We start from the raw sequence: 10,246 nt of genomic DNA, 5'->3' as shown, positions 1-10,246 counted from the left end.
TTAGTTCTACATTAATCGATGCGTAGAGAATAATGGAGCTGAAAAGAAGCTGGAACACGCCCGATGATAATCAAACATTTTATAAGTAAGATTCGACACGCAGAAAACTTGTTTGCTTAAAGAAATATTAAAAGAAAACCAATTGGTAACAACATTGACACCATTGATTTTGAACTTCTTAGTAGCGCTATAAATATATATATACGCTTGATACGCTGAAGGTGATGAATAGTCACCAATTTAAAATTATCATAATAAAATGTTTGCTAAAAATTTTCAAAGACTATGTCTGACGAAGGCTGTCAGGGAACCTGGATTGGGTTCTAAGAAAAACAGAGGCTAGAGTCTTCAAATTTTGCTCCAGCTAAACAAGTGTATCTTCGAGTAACTAATCACGAAGAAATGCCGTTATAAGTGAGTCAGCATGGGCAAAATAAAGCTTTCTGGAAAAAGGCATATATTTTTTCTATTCTATATTTTTAACTCATCTGTTTTTTCGAGCCAACGCCAAGCAAACGACCTTTGTTGTATGTAAAAATATGTGGTAAAACGCGGCGCCCTTTCGAAAACTTGGTCGTGCGTGTAGTTAGAAGTTGGCTTAAATCTAATGAAAATTATGCGTATATCTTCTTTAAACGTAGGCACCTTTTTCTTCGAAATTTCTGATCCGCCTTATATCAAAAACAACCAAGCTCGGGTCAACCAAGTGTTCAATTTCTAAAAGAGCCTATTCCTTCAGGTGGCCCTGTGCTTATTGGACGACTCTTCGATGAAATAGCGAACTTATCCAGATTTTGAACAACCCATGCCCATTATTAAGTTATTATTAAAAGGACAGTCAGAAGCAGAGCGCAGTTTCTATGCCAGTGATTGCGATAAAATCATTCCAAAACGCAATTCCATTCTTAGTGAAGCTTGACATTATTGAAATGAAAGCTTGCAGCACCTATTCGCCCGTTGCAGTCCAATGAAGTCCGCGATTTCTAGCAGACCGTACGAACACCACGGTCACTTATCAGCAGGCTCGTATGTGACGAGAATTATTGCTTCCGATGTTTTAAATTAAATTGATTACGCGACCTTACTGCTACCATTTGTGTGGAGTCTCCAAGCAGGAAGCAAGGTGATTCGGTGTAGTTATCCCACGCTCAGCTCTCCGCCATTTGTTGACTGACCGAACTTCGTTCTAATCATCGAACAGAACATCGTGAAGATCCTGCCGTCGACTGCCAGCGCAAATGATTGGTTTAAGCTAATAGCTCGATTAGTGCAGAGAGTAGTCTGTTGTTGTGGGAGTAAATAGTTGAAGCACTGACTGTAATTGATATATGAAAAAGGTTTAATTGTTTGTACCAGATAAAGCAGATGCTTGAAGTCTCAAGAAACTAGCGAGATGGTGAACGATACGCTAAAGTATCATGGCTTATTGAGGGAAGTTATATCACCATGCGTAAAGAATCAGATATAAATTTTAGTTTGGTGATGCAAAATCCTAGTGAAGATTTGCTTAAATGTTGCTTCTCCAATGGTTGAATATCGAATAGCTCAACGTTTGATGTCACAATTATATTGCGATTTGGAATTGTCCTTAGCGAGCCTAATTCAACGGATGTGTTACTGATGCGTCGCGCTATTCGATTTGCGCGTCTAAGTATCTGGGATCTTCAATAGAAGATAGTTTAGATTATTATTATTTGACGTCGTTTGTGTGGAGATGCTTATTTTAGTCAGTCATCATGAAATCGTGCAGCGATCTTCCTTATCACATTATGCTATCGAACCCATTTGTATTGGACAAATTACCGCAGACTAAACGCTCCAAACGGTGTACACAGACGGTCAAAAATGTCCGACACAGTGTCCGTACGCTGCCGTACATCAAACCGCTATCAATTGCTTAATGATTTGTAAACATTTGCTCAAGTAAAAAATATGTGGGATCCTAAGTCTAGGCTATACTGGAAGCGTGGTTAGTTCGAATCCAGAATCTTTTTTCAGCAGTTAAACGTGGTGAAAGAATGAAAATCCAAGTAAAAAAAAAATCAAATTTCCTGAACGCGCTGATGATTGCAGTCGGCGTCATCGCATCTCCTCCGAGGAGACAAATTAAACAAGTAATCATTTCTTAATGAAATCTTCACTCTTTTACTGCAAGGAAACCCACCGTGGTGTCGGTTGATGTATTGTGTTATGTGTGAGAGTGTTGATTGGTAAGTGAACTTCATTGACGAATATTTTTGTTAACTTTTGCGTCGTGTATACCATGAAACACATGGCGACGTCACACACTGATACTGCCCAGTGGTCAAATAGTATTATGATCGAAAAGACACTATAAATGTCAAGATCAGAAAAAAGAAGTAAATGTATCGGCAAGAAATAGTGGCAATTGTCTTGGAGCAGATATGTTGTAGCAGAATATTTAATATTTTTTGCCATTATCTGCCATACAGTATTATTGGCTTCTGACAGAAGTTCCAAAGCACTGTTTGTGGCATGTAAAACCCAGTTTTTTTTTCCAAATGATGTATTCTTTTAGGTATAATGATAGATTTTTTTATACGAAACAAAAAATAATTAGTATAACGTTAATACAAGATTGTATTTAAAGTAGAATATATTATTGGATTAGGATGTGAAGTTTTCGTCTGACCGTACCTAGAGTTAGCATGAATTGTACTTAAGTCAACATGGAGTCCGCTCTCACAACTAGATCTAAATAAATACTGCACAAAACGTAGTTTTGTCGCCTTGTGAATCTTTATCTCTATTATCCTTTTTCTTAAGTATGCATATATAACGGTTTAGATATTTCTGTGCTATATCATATATATCTAGGCATTTTTAGAACGACTTCGGCGTCACAGTAATTATTTAGATGGTGAGTTAGTCTATCGCCAATTATTTACTGATTTATGTTTCGAATCTGCCCCTGAGTTGCAGCTTTTATATATTGTATATTGAATCAGCGCGGATATGAACCGCGAGGCATTACTACAGAGGTCATTCAGGAGGAATCCGAATCCGTTACCTTTTTTTTCTCTAGCCCATTTCAGTCCCGATCGAAAACCCGTAAAGAACAAGCCTACGTTGCGGCGTGTCGGCCTCAGTATGAAATGCCATATACCATATCTGCTTTCCTCTAACAGGACCATAAAACATCTTAGTAACTATATAGCAAATTAGCCAGTTGCTAGCGCCAAAATATGAACCAACGATGACCCCGTGTTCATGCTGACAACAGCAGCCTATTCTAAGGGATGCGCATTAATCACGCACTAACTATTTTTGTATCTAACTATCTTACAGTCCTAGTATACAAATGGACCCTTCGTCTGTTGATTTTTATAAAAAATATCCAGGTTCTTTGATATTTTCTTCTCAAGGAATTCTGAAGATCACAAGCTCGAATTATTACGAGTCCATTAAAACTGTATACAAAAGTTTCCCAAAATTGCCGTTTACCAGAACCAGTATAGCAGTCTCATTCTTAAACCTATCACATGCGCTGCCCAAAGCCCACTACAACTCATTGCCTGTAATTGTCACTTAAGAACTCTCAACAACAAATAAAAGAACAGCTGGTATCGTGAATTACTCTCCAGTTGTAAAAGAATTGCGTGTTTCCTTAAATCTTCAATAAATCCTTCAACACTGAATTCATTTTGTGTGCGTTGTATGAATGTGGCATAACGTAGGCCAAATTCAAATGCGCCATCTCCTTTGTATAGCAAATTGGAAACGCTCTACTGAGAAGTTGCCAATGTCCTTTATCTAGTATAGGTCGTTGTGACGATGATGACGGCAAAAAACCAAAAAAACTGTAGCTTCCATAAGTGAACGCACCGCGATTCCGCCCGGTCCAGCTGATTTCCGCACTATGCCCAAAAATGATAATACGGCAAGGATAACCTATGGAACAATAATTAATTTTACATAGATCGTCGCCAGATGATACAGAAGCCGGTTTCGCATCTGCCAACGGCTCACGTATGATTGCATCGAAAAAAATTGGAAGTGAGGATAATTGCAATTTGGACGAGTTCGGCTTAGGACTCGGGCATCATACGAAAGATGCAAGCTTACTTCTATCGCAACCTGATCCTCACCGATAGCTCAGCCCCTAGACTACGTTCTAGCAATTTTGTCTAGCCATCTAAACGTCCACGATTCGCGGTCACTTTTTGCTGTCATTGAATGGAGAATCGTACAAAAGTTGTCGAAACAGACTTTGTCAAGCAAGTAAAACGCATCGTGGAAACCGTAAACGATAATTTCTATTATATGCATCTATTCATAGGAAAAGTAAAACATTCGCTTGATCGCAGCTGCTTCTGCAAAAATCGTATATGTACTGCGAGTTACTCATACCAAGATCTGATTTGGTTTTGTGTCTTCTTTTTCAGGTGTCGAGTAAGCATTACTGTGAGGATCACGTTGATAAATCGACCCAATCAGGAATAATCTATTTCGCTGCATAGTTCGAGAATGATAAGCTATGAAATATAAAGACGTACTCTGTTCGGCGTCCGGTGTCGCCGTTGGGCATTCCGTCAGACAGACGGCTAACTGCCAGCGCAAAACGAGATTTGCTTATCTGTGCCCGGGTTTGAACCTGGACCATAACGTGTTACGTTACATGTTGGTCATCGACTTTTTTAACAAAACATGTTTTCTAGCTAGGGAGAAATTGACTTAATATTATTAATCTTAGTGTCTGACGTCCGGCCATGGTAATACCGTCTTTACTATTTAATATATTAGATAATAAATTTAAGGAAAAGCATGTTGACACGCTTGCGAAGCAAATGTATAGAATCAACCATTTTCATAACGGTAAATCCGAAGTAAGTTTGATGTAGTAGATATCACATTATCCCTTATCGCATCATATTTAGAGGTATTACTACAAGTCGTGGCTTTAACATAATTTAACTTATACAGAGGGCCCCTGATACTTGGAGAATGGAAGCGTACAGTACCTTCCAACCTATCCAATAACGCAAGCTGGGAAAATACCATAAAGCTATAAATAAACCTGAACAAAAAACAACATGTGCTTACGATGGGATTAGATGATACGAATGGTTTCAGATAGATCTTAAGGTGTTCAATGTAAACTTAAAAGAATATACACATCTTGGGAATAAATTATTGCTGTTGTTCATGATGCAAAGAAGTTTAGAAAGGTGGAGATACCGACCATTTTCTCAATGGCCACTTCTTCCAGAATACCTAAGCAAAATTTTCGTGCTATCTAGTTCAAAACCTCTATTTCAAGTGTCGGACAAATTTCAAAAGAATATTTTATATATTGTTCGATTCGAAGAAGTGGGGTAATTTTCGAGTTATACTTAGCCCTATAAATTATTCGCTCGTCTTTTATTATATATATATATATATATATGAAATTAATACATAATACTGGTCGTCGTCGGTTGAGAATGTGTTATTTATACTTTCAGTTTTGATTGCGCATCAGGCAAGTTACCAAAAATAATGCTAATATATTGCAACGGTTACGTTGAGAGTAAGAGCTTTAAGACGTTGTTAGGACATGCAATGAGCATTCTTCTGTTGCTTACAATAGATTCTGACATAGCCTTTCTGTTGTCCTAGCAATTGTAGCCCTAGTGATTTCAGACTTTTTATACCTCAATGTATTCTATACCAGACTTTCAAGGACTCGGTATTTTGAAGCTTCGATATAAATGTCCTATAGTATCGTCTCACGATCATTTACAAGTCACGAGAAACTCTGTTAATACACGTATGCGTTTAGGAATTTCAAAATGAGCTCCAGTAGATCAGAAAGGAGGCGTAAGTTCACAGCGTGGAAAATATAGCCTTACATTTTGAATGATCGTAGTTTGCATTTACATGACATGAAACCATCTATGATGTTTACTTTCTATTTGGTCAAGGCAGCTCTTCCATTCTTAACATGAGCAAATATCCTAAGTTGTTGTAGGCAGAATAGCAGATGATGCTTGAGTCTCTGATTAGGTATTGATTTTGATTAGTCTGCTGCTAGATGAGAGAGATACTTGCGGATTGCCTACAATATTTATTCAAGAAATTCACGTATCTTCTTATGGTGTTAAACCGTCATCAGATAACGTGTTTGGTTATCCTGAAGCCTAGGATCTCTTCAAGCAACTTAGGACGAGCACATGCAAGAGTTAAACACTACACGTACACAATCGGCCAGCAAACACGCGACAACTAAGTATAACTATAGCATCGGTGTCATCAAGGCAGAAATTCGTTGTTGTTTCTGTTCCATCATAGACAACTATGTTCTCCTAATTTTCACGAAGTTCACTACACCTAACACTTTTGCGAGGCAAGCGGCATAAAAAGTAGATTGAGTGCTGTCGCATTATCAATAAAATGCTGCTTGTGTTTCGAAATACGGTATCTTTATTTTGTATGATGTAACTTTGATTTATTGGCAGACCCTCGAATAAACCTGTCCTTGTTTCGAGATTAAGTTATACACCTGAATGAGTGGCTAGGTCAATACAGCTTATAATAGATATATGTACTACAGAGCTGTTGGGTAATTGGTTAATAGGTTTGAAAATTACGCGCGGCAAACTTCTTGTCATTATTCATACTACCAAAATTCTAATGAAGTTAGTACACTGTTATGCACAATCAAGGTAAGAAAAAAAGTTTAGATACTGTAACTTATAGATTTTTAATTTGTAGCGACGGCTAATAGCAAACTAACACCCATTGTTTTATTCATTATGCGTTACTCTCTAATATTAGTAATTTTATTTACGTAAGAACACCTCATACATCCATTGTTAATTTTGCCACTAGTAGGTGGGATGCGTCGGTTGCCATCCCCGCTGTAGTCGATTGTATACTGCGTGATAGTAATAATAGCCAAGGCTCAAATCTTATTAAGTCAGGTCCGTTTTCATTTTTAAAGATAGTAATTATTTTTTTACACTTCTCAAGCAGTTGTGAAGGTTGTTTGCTCTGTTGACTTCTGAATTAACGCCACCATAAAGGGTATAGTTGAAAGGCATGCATCTTCAAGGATATCAATATGTGTAAGTACGTATGTTTGCATAAGTGCAATCGTTTTTTTTACTTTTTTTTTTTACCCTTTTACTGCTACTCTAACAGTGACAACCTCTGTAAATGCATTGGATTTGTTGGGACGACCGAATAGGGAAAAAACATGAATGGGAAATGTAATACTTGCAAATAAAACAGTTTATATATATATATATATATATAATATATATATAAAAGACGAGCCCTTTTTTAATGTTTGTTTACACTAGATCAATTAATAGGGTTATAGTTTTTGACGCTGAATGCCCGCGACCTTAGAGTCGTCATGACTTCAAGCACAATTTTAAAGTTCATATTCTAAGTCGTATTAAGGCAGCCCAATATCCGAGGTTCGGATTTGATAAGGGATTGATCAAGTGAGCAACACCCTCCGACAACTATTAAACAGGCGAGTGACAACGGGGGCGCGGTTGCATGTTTATATATGCTGTTATTATTTGTCTGCGGACGTAATATATGATTGCACAGTAATTTCTTATTTGTCTTTTAAGTACTTCTTTCAATATCAGTAATTTCGTACACCTTGCTTGAATGGCCTCGTTAAGAACTTGATATTCGTTTAGGGAAAATTCTTTGCCTGTAACCGATTTTCTATGTTTTCTATAGATACTGAATAATTTTGAATCTAATAATTTCATAAATGATGTTTTCAATTCGAAGAAAAGTACTGACTTGGTTGATGTCCTTATTTCGAAATTGCCAATCTACCTATTTTTAGTTTAAAAGGGATTAACACAATCAATGGTACAAGGAAAAAAATTCCTATGACATTACTGATACAATAAGACGGCATTTGCTGAGTTCACTTTTGAGCTAGACTGGCCAACCGGCAATATCTGGCTTGGATATATGAACCTGTAGAAAAACCATCTTGCGCAATAGCGAGCGAACTATGCAAATTTTCACGATATACTGCTGAATTTGTTATCTACATTCGCGAAAAAATGGTTTACCAATTCGATTATTAGGGCAGTTTGTGAAAAGCTTGAGTCGGTCTCGTTTTTTTTTAAGTTATAAGAAATAATCAACCACGATATGAACAAATCAGCACTAGGATGCAAATTATTTATTTAAACGGGAGCGGACAAATATATATACCAATAATTTCCCGTGAGAGTATTAGTCAAAAACATCTTTTTACCGTAATTTACTATATTTCTGGTTTCTTACTCTTGTAAGCGAATTATGATTTGTCACTTTCCTAAAAAACGAACGCGATTATTTAGGAAATCGTAAGTAAACAAGGACGAAAAGTATATATATAAAAAAAGTTTCGTTAAAAGTGCCAGCAATCTTAACTTACGAGTCATGACCTCATATATAGCCCATAAGCAACTAGCGCTTTAGCTCCATAATAGAGATTCGCCTGCGAGATCAGCAGTAGCTGGCACTCGATTTGCACAAACCTGGCCACGTAACAAACGTTTGTAAGAAACACCTCGCAATGCTACGCCACTAAAAAGTACCACATTCGTCCCAATTACGTTAATATTACACTAATGAGAAGCTTTCCTTCATCGCCGCTAACACGCTCAAGACTGAACTCTCTGATAGACCTCTCTGAACAACGATAGGCTTTGCTATGACCTCCAGACAGCGTTGCCGTGAGTTTTTCTTGATAGCTTCAATTCGCTCTCGATATTACCAACTACAATAGGGCTAAGGAAATTTACCTGCTCGGATTATTTTGACAAACGGTAGTAATCGTAATGATCCCTGATGTGCAGCATATTCGCGTGTCTGTTAGCGACAGCCCTATATGAGTTCAGCAAAACGATCGACGAGCATTTAGAACTGGGCTTACACTTATGTGTACCTCGCTGCTGAATTATAAGAGTTACCCAGCGAATCTGTAGAGGGTCGAATAGTTTGGTCAGTTGGAGCTTTTTTAACGCATAACTTAATAACGATTGATAGTAATAAGAGTAGGAATCGATGCAGCGTCATGGACAGATACGTCCTTGGCTCCGAATGTGGACGGATTTGGCTTAAATTGCCGTTCTATTTAAGTGCTGGGCTGAAAATATGGCTGTATGTGAGTTTAGAGAAATTTCTACGTTGCAAGCTTTTTAATGAAGTGCAATGTATGTAACGGCAGGCAGAATCAGCTTTTCGTAAAATCAAAAATATGCCAATACAGTGTATTTACTTAGTTCTGTCTAGAAATGAAATCTAGACACACGAACACTTACTGCGAGAGCACATATTATACGTTGTCCCTGAACCATAAAAACGAAAGCTGGTAGTAGAATTTACTCGTTTAAGACCCATGTACAGTTTATATGTTATGCTTAGTTACGATCAAAGATCACTGCGCCACACGCTCTATATATGCTTCTTACATTTGTGTCGGATGCATGTACACATATATTTTTTTTATTAAGGGGGTGTGAGTAATAGTATTTGCGCATAATTGGGCCTGGCAAGACATGTCTATTCAACGTGGCCTGATGAAAAAGGGCTCGGTCCTGACGAGTGGTCTTTATTGCCCCACGGCCACTACCCACCTATTTTCCATTCCTCTTTTATACGTCACACCAGCAGGCCTACCCTTCAATAGATTCTACGATAGACCATTTGGAGGGGGTGGCTGGTGTCATCAAGTCATTAGGCCAGGGTCACCACGGTCGGGTTCCGAATCGTTCCCTATATTCCCTGCAGCTATTATTAGCCTAAAGGCCAAATGGCATGCTTTAGAATAAAATATACAAGGCTGTGTCCACTTTTATTCCCTGGAAGACACACACAAAGCACTCTGTAGTGCTTTGTTTTTATCGATAGTCACTTTGTTACCTTCTTTGTGCATACACGTACGTGCGGCTATAGTCCCGATAGAGCCCAGTGAATGACGTTTTGCTGGAGGAAGAAGCATAGTTTCTTTGGGCACAATATCTGACTTCTTAAAGATTCAGCTGTTGCCGGTATGTTCTACACTGTACTAGTAGTATAGTGTAGTTTTGCTATAAGCCATAGTGTATCATAAGCTATAGATGGGTGCTGAATGACTACATGCAAATGCACTAGAGGACAGGGGAGCTTTGTGTACCTTTAGGCGTCAACCTTGAATTTGCGGCGGCTAGGATTCACGTCTAGTTAAGTGAATTATTGGTAGAATCGACTTTAGGCCCACCGACGTACCTCCTACCGTCTT

The sequence above is a fragment of the Varroa destructor genome, unplaced genomic scaffold (assembly GCF_002443255.2).
Source record: "Varroa destructor unplaced genomic scaffold, Vdes_3.0 BEIS01000003.1, whole genome shotgun sequence".
In the NCBI taxonomy this organism is placed as follows: domain Eukaryota; kingdom Metazoa; phylum Arthropoda; class Arachnida; order Mesostigmata; family Varroidae; genus Varroa; species Varroa destructor.
This window is presented reverse-complemented; position numbering follows the sequence as displayed.